Genomic DNA, 7,302 nt, shown 5'->3' on the forward strand with positions numbered 1-7,302 from the left:
TCTTACTGATTTCTATCTGTTGAGTGAGACTCAAATTGATCTCACTGTTGTAAAAACTCTACTTTGAAAACATAATAGAGAGGCCACCACTGAAGGTTGGACTGGGAAACGTAGCCCAGGGGTATTGGGTGAAATCCTTATTAAACTTGTTGTGTTTATATGTTTTTCCTGTTGTGTTTTCTCTAACTGCTTCAGTTTCTGTCTATTTCGCAATCTTATCGATCCGTTGCATAAAGTAACATAGGCACATCCATGCACATGAGTCTGTAATACCTTATTGTTTGTCTTCGATCAATTTGGATCAATAGGTGTCACATGCGATCTCATCACGATTTCCAAGGCTTCTGACTGAGTTCCTATCTTCTGTTGTGACAAAGTAATCCTCAGGTGTGATAGAAGCGAGGTTATAAATACCATCTGTGAGCTACATATTAGCTTCGTGGATCACACATTTCAACCTTTGATTTAACTCCCAAGGGGTCTCACCAACCTTCATCATGATTTCCTTGAATCCAACCATTGACTGCAAGTCAAAATTAGGCTTACTAAATTCTTTGTTTAAATCATCCTTAGTTTTTTCTAGCGTTTCCACAGGATGATCAGAACAGTACTTAATATACCACGTTAGCACGCGATCCTATAGAGCAGTAACTAACTGTGCCTTCTTTATGTTATCATCAGTAATTTGTTGTGTGGTCCACACAACATTCGCAACAAACCATAACTGATATGTATCTTCACTCCCTATACCCTTGAAAATTAGCATGTTTATTGAGTTTGACATGTTGAACGGCGGGGGTGGTGGTGGGGGTGTAGGCGAAGGTGTATGTTGTGGAGGCAAAGGTGGAGGTGGAGTGGATGGATGATGTATATGTGGAAAATCTTGCCTTATCAGCTGGACAACACTCCGTGGTGAGGCCTATACCTCTCCCTCATCATCACTCGAAGGAGGTCCAATCAGTGAGCTATATTCAGGACCTTCTTTCTCTTGATTTCTAAAGATCCGTCCACTCCGCGTAGATCCAAACATCAAGGCAATGGCATAACTTGTTTCTCACACAAGAGCATCTTAATCCACATATTTAGAGATCTTAGATACTTACCTCGCAGTCCCTTGAAGAAGCGTCACTCTGCTTCGTTGTAGCTGCCTGAGGTATCAACTGCAAAATTTGTAACAAATCCTACTATAATCTGATCGAGCCAGTGGTCGACAGTGGACACGATCTTGTCTTTAGAGGCTTCCAACCTTTGTACTAGCTCGGGATTCCACACTATTGGACCGTCAAGCCTCCACCTTCCTTGGCCATCTGCCAACTTATTTATCCACTTGTATAGTTCGATTAGGAAGGTGTAGAAGAAAATTTTGTGTATTTATGTGTACAAATATCTATCCAACAACTGCTCTTTTATCAGGTGCGTATTTCTGTTCTCTTGCACCATGAATTCGTGAATGTTCCCATCCAACCACTTCTCAATTTCCTTCTTGGTCAAATTCCAGTGGTGTGACATCGCACATCTCCTTATGCAGATCCTGGTCTCGACAATGGAACCATGTGTTGGCTTAGTGGGTCCTGACCCAGGTTCAGAGTTAATTGTGCCAAGAAAAATCCTACACTATTGGCCCTTTCGGCATCAACCCACATAGCGTGGGTTAAAATCTCACTCGAAGCAGTATGGGGGGATGCTGAAAATAAGGTTCCACATCCAAAGATCAGTGTGATATCTTCTATTGCCCTAGACATGCCTTCACGTAGATCTATAAGACCCTAGGGCTCAGTACTACAACTTCCTTTAAACAACCTTTAGGCCTTCGTGAAGGTCTATGATAGATATTTGCGGACCCTTAACAAATGAATCACCCACTTACACACACCATAGAACAAACCTAGATCTGAGTTCACTAAGATCTACTTCAGTATTCAATAAACATTATAGAATGTATTATAATCTTCACGTAAGTACTTAACATGCATTGAGTTCTGTTAATAAGACTTATCCAATAGAGTCATGCATTAATACATCAATATTTCATAAAGACATTATTCCATCACAACATATATTGCAAACATAAATAACATAAGTAAATAGATAAAACATTAATTTCTTCGAAAGTCTTCTTTATTGATCTTCAATATGAGGTTACAGAATCAATATTGCCTTGCACACTCAGCTGCAGGGGTCCACACACTCAGTTGCATACTCTACTCTAGGCCTTCACGTACTCAACTACAGAGCCTTTTCCCTTCTATCTACCTACTATTTACTTTCCCTTTTTCCCATTCTCACACATAGACATCAGCCTCTCCCTTAGACTCTTTAAGGCACACATATATATATATATCTTTTTACATACAATCCCATGGTCCGCAGACCATGGGTCAATCTCAAAACTGACTTGATTTTACATAGACAAGGGGCTAAAACCCCTTTTGACTCCTAATTGTCTATGCGCTCCACATCCACAAATTGCGGAGAATTTACATCCTTTTACCAAAATTTACATCAAAACTTGGGTTTTTAACCCCAAAACTAACCCAGGAGACCCCATCCCAATAGAACGGGTAGACCATCATGAAGGGATGAATTTCAATTACATACTCAAGTATCTTTGTAGCCATTTGAGAAATGGGTGATTGATTTCATTGGGTCAATTCAACCCCCAAGAAAGAAAATTGTTGTGCATTATACCACCACCACGATGGAATATCTATCCAGATAGGTGGAAGCACAATCGATTAAGGATTGTACAGGGGCTACGACAACAAAGTTTTTCTTTGAATATGTCTTAACCAGGTTGAACTACCCGAAAGTGTTGATCACTGACAGGGGTACGCACTTTCTGAACGAGATGATCAACACCCTGACTGATGAATTCCAGGTCTACCATCAAAAGAGTACACTGTATCACCCACAAGCCAATGGAACTCTTGAAGCCTTCAATAAGATTTTGGAGAACCTGCTGATGAAGATCTACAATACACAGCGAAATGAGTGGGATGTGCACATACCTGCAGTACTATGGGCTTGTAGGACTACTTGCAAGAAGCCGACAAGGGAAACTTCATTTAGATTGGTATATGGTTTTGAAGCTGTAATGCCGATGGAATATATTGTGCCTAGTCTGCGCATAGAAATTCTCACAAGCATGCCAGATCACGAGGCCTTGGAAGAAAGGCTTGCAAAGCTGATGGAGCTTGAAGAGGATCTATTTTTGGTAGGATTTCATCAGAAAGTACAAAAGTGTTGGGTGTGGAGCCTGATTATCTTCCGTATTCAAAGGTATCACCGCATTGGACCCTAGTTCATAATTGGGCGGCAATGCCGCCCATAAAATATTCGCTACAAGGGGGGGTCATAAAATTGCCTTGTAAAATGTTGTAATTTCATAGTCAATCTGGGCCGTTCATTAGGTAGAGATCTCACGGTAGAAGTTATGTTTAATTTAGGGTTTTTTTACTTAGAAGGCAACCCCTCACTATATATGAGGGAATTGTATTGCGTCTATGTAGATCTGTATTCTGAGAGTAGAAGAGAGAGGAGATTGAGAGCGAAGAGAGAATTACAATGGATCTGTTGTGGGTTGTATCTCTTCAGTTTGTTGGATAATATAAAAGGAAGGAGTTGTTGTTTCTCCGTGGACATAGCCCAAACTGGGTGAACCACGTATATCTATGTCTTTCTTGTTTTATGCATTTTTCTGTGTTTGTATTTCTGCAATATATTTTATGTGTTTCGTTGATGTGTAATATATAATTTTCTAAAAAGAAGGAACACGAAAAATCTTGGCACGATCGCCACATCAAGCTTTGCACGTTCAAGGTAAATAATCTTGTCTTGCTATATGATAGTAAATTCACTAGGTTTTCGAGGAAATTACAGACGCATTGGCTAGGACCATATATTATCAAAGAAATTACAGATGGAGGCGTAGTTCAACTCGCAAAGCTGAATGGTGAACCCTTTCCGGGAAGAGTGAATGAGAGTCGATTAAAGTTGTATACAGGGGATCCTGCGCAATGTCTATATGGTAGCAGGACAGTATTAGTGCTCCAGGCAGTTGCAAGGGAGTGCGGGACTATAAGCTACACTCTTAGGTTTCGAGGACTCCACAGTAGGTGGGTTGTGTGGAAAATGATGAAATTGCAACCTAGGAAGTTGCACGCATGAAGCTTCGCTATGTAGTGAGGTGCCACGCAGCACAACAGAAAATTGACTGTTGGAGTCACTATTCATGACTTGATAGCCAGAAGATGATTAAGAGGAGCGGGTCGATGCCATTTAAGGCAAAAATATTTGAATATCTGTTGCCAAAACAACATTAATTATCACAAATTAGGGGGAATAGTCAGATTTGAATTCAAAAACCCCTATAAATTACCTGTGCCAGTCCAATAGAGAACACTTTGCGCTCTCAGAATTGTTAGTGAGATTTGGTGTCTATCTCCTATGAACTAATTGTATTGGGAAGATTTAGACATGAGCCTCGCATTTTCTAAGTTGTCTGAGCTAAACCAGAAACTTATCGTAAAGAAAATGCTTGGCCCAAGTCCTACTGAAACTGTGAGTATGGGCGATGTTGCCTCTAAGGGAGGTACATGGAAGTCTTAAGTATGGAAGCTCCAACTCTTCTGTCTATGGCACCAAGGTCACCTAGGACGAAGCCTACCCTTGCCAGAGAAACCCATACAGCCAAACCAAAGAAGGAAAAGCAGAAGAAGCCAGTGTCAGTGCGTGTGTCCCCTAGGAATCATACTGAAGCACAAAAACGGAAGAAAGATAAGAAGTCGAAGAAGGTAGTCAACCGGGAGGCAAAAGCAGGCCAAGGAAAAAAAGACATTGATGCTAAAGGAGTAGTACCCATAACCAGGCTACCTGAGTATATCCCTCCAAGGAAGGGAAAGGTCAAGGTCATAAAGGACCTAGACCAAGAAATTCACCATTTCCACACCCCTACTACCTGAGGAGGTCCCTGTTGAAGGTTTGTGGCTCGTGCGGATCCCACTATTAAAAATGGAGGATTGGGACCTCACAGATCATGCTAGGCTTCCCTACTTGGCAATAGATAAGTATATGATAAGGGTTTATTATCCTAAATCAGGTGTGACAACATTAGAGATGGAGGAAGGGATTCGTGGTGTGGAGCACTCAGGGTTACTCAATTTATTATGGGTACCCCATTACCATCACACCCCCATTAACATAATATGTGTGTGCCAACTACTCACTTTGGTGCACGATGGGTGCCTATGGCTAGGATGGCATATAACCATCATAGATATGCTCATCCACAGAATCACACACCTCCCTTATAAGGGCACAAACCTAGCCAAGGAGTTTGGTTGAATGATAGGGGAAAAGGACCTTACAAAAAGAATTAATAAAGATTATGAACTCATGAAGAAGTCGCGAGGGTATTAAATTATGTTTATATTAGGCCCTACATCTCAAATATCGACCCAGATCTTACCAGGGAAAGTGATGAGGAAATGTCGCATAGATGAAGTTCTGACGCCCGTAGTTTCCCTAGCTACAAAGCATGCGAAGGATTACAATTTAACTGGTCAAGATACCTCTGTTAGGAGTTCCTAGTGCACTGTCGAGAGGCCTAAGATGAAACCAAGATGTTCCACTATGCTTGGTTGTTGCTATCAATTGTGTTAGTTGCATGGGAATTGCCGGAGGATAGCCAATTTCCTCTGCTTAAGGAAGGATTGCCAGAGGAAGCACAATTAACTTCCTTATGGGCTACAAAGGATCCTATGTGCATTACAGAAACGAAGATATTTTGGGTCCTTATGGAATTGAGTCTCTGCATGGCCATCAACCAGCGTCCAAGGTTGTCCCCAACCTTGTTCACGTATCTGTCAGCCTACGCAAAATTCAAGGCTGACTTCCACAGGGTGTATATCCAAGTGTCAAAGGATCCAACACAGAAGTGGCATGACTTGCCATATTTGGTCACATAAACAGATGTGTAGGAGGTCATCGTGAATTCGCCTGCAGAGTGGCATGCCCCGTCAAAATTAGCTATGGTACCAAGCACGAGTGCGGAGAGTTCTGCTGCGTAGAAAAGGAAGGAGGTAGCTAAGTAGGCTATACGTAACCTGGTTGCGCATAAAAATAAGGAAGCCACATAGAAGGATTGAGTGGATAAAGAGTACACTGACAAGGAGCAGGCAAAAAATAAGCAACGCAAGTCACAAAAAGGTGACAAGTCCCCTTTGCCAGAGATAGAGGAGGAAGAACTTTTAGTGCAAGGTGGTGGAGGAGATGAGGGGAAGAGCACACCATTCATTCTGAAGAAATGTTGCAAGGAGTAATAGGAAGGTCCAAGGAAAAAGCAAAAATCAGATAAGTTGTAGGTGGATCCCATGGTCTTAACATATGGCGATCTTGATGATATCGACGATAAACTCAGGGATACCACAACCAAGGTACTGCAATAGTTTAAGCAGCTATACATGTAGATGCCAGGGAGTGTCCAAAAGGATCTGTGCGAGCTGCAGACCCAAGCAAGTAGAATACATGTGGGCATCGGACAAGCGAGCGTGGAATAAGTGAGCCTGGCACCTGGGACAAGCCAAGCAGCTGAGTTGGTAAGGACCATAGACCTTAGGACTATTACATTACCGGATGGGTACCATCACACAGAGTTAGTCGATGATCACATTATCCTTAGAAATATCAAGAACATCAGGTTGAATATAGTAGTGCTCTCTAACAAGACCCTCCACGTGCTACATGTAGGGGTTCTAGATGAATTGAGAGCTCGAGAGCAGTGCGTCGTCAACCTTATCAGCAAGTACAGAGTGAACAATGAGAAGATGTTCACTGAAAATACATAGGCTCTGAAGGAAAAGGAGATGCTACAAGTGCATAATTCACGACTAGAATTAGTAGTAGCAGAGGCATGCAAGACAATGTCTGAGGTTCACATCACGAAGGATGCACAACCAAAAGAAAAGATCAGAAAACTAGCCGCTGGTGTGTGCAAAGCTAAATATGAGGTTGGTCGAGTTTAGTTTGAGCTCAATATGAAGATCACAGAGCTGTAATTAAAGTTGTAGCCAACAACTCCGCCTGAGGTCTAGGAGTAGCGGAAAGCCACGACAAAGGAAGGAATGACCACCTTGGATGCCATAGTCGCTGACTGTATGACATTGTTCGAGCAAGAAATGGAGTTAGTGACCAATCTGTAGGAATATCCAAACCTGTATACATTGAAAACTGAGGTTAGGGAGTTGCAGCGAAAATATGATGAAGTTAGGGAGATCGTGCGCTCCATAGCACTAGCGTAGTGCC

This window comes from Pinus tabuliformis, chromosome 5_2 (genome assembly GCF_031772625.1).
Source record: "Pinus tabuliformis cultivar Carrire ecotype Pingquan chromosome 5_2, CPIR1, whole genome shotgun sequence".
NCBI classification, from domain to species: Eukaryota; Viridiplantae; Streptophyta; class Pinopsida; order Pinales; family Pinaceae; genus Pinus; species Pinus tabuliformis.